This window comes from Ctenopharyngodon idella, chromosome 15, assembly GCF_019924925.1.
Source record: "Ctenopharyngodon idella isolate HZGC_01 chromosome 15, HZGC01, whole genome shotgun sequence".
In the NCBI taxonomy this organism is placed as follows: Eukaryota; Metazoa; Chordata; class Actinopteri; order Cypriniformes; family Xenocyprididae; genus Ctenopharyngodon; species Ctenopharyngodon idella.
Window position 1 is genome coordinate 14,522,051 of NC_067234.1, and position 372 is coordinate 14,522,422.

Consider the following 372-nt stretch of genomic DNA (forward strand, 5'->3'; position numbering starts at 1 on the left):
TTCAGACAGCTGTTGAAATCTGAGTAATGAACGGTTATGCTGTCTATAACAGTTATATTGCAGAGTTGAGTGTAACACTGTCTACATGAGAAGACTTAAAAATCAGTTGGAATATGTATGGAGAAATGCAGAACAACAAGGACTTGAGGCATGTGATTTCATTTCAACTTGAACTTGATTTAATTTTGCAAAACAGGCCAGAATGATTCATGTTTGTGTTCAGTTGCTCTTTGAAATGCAGTAGCAGTTTGGTTTTCTGCAATGATGTTTTTCTGTTTGTGAAATCATGGCATTACTAATCAGAGTGCTAATGTAAAACCACAATAACAATCATGTGTCAGTGGCACATGCCACCAGATAGTGAGGGATGGC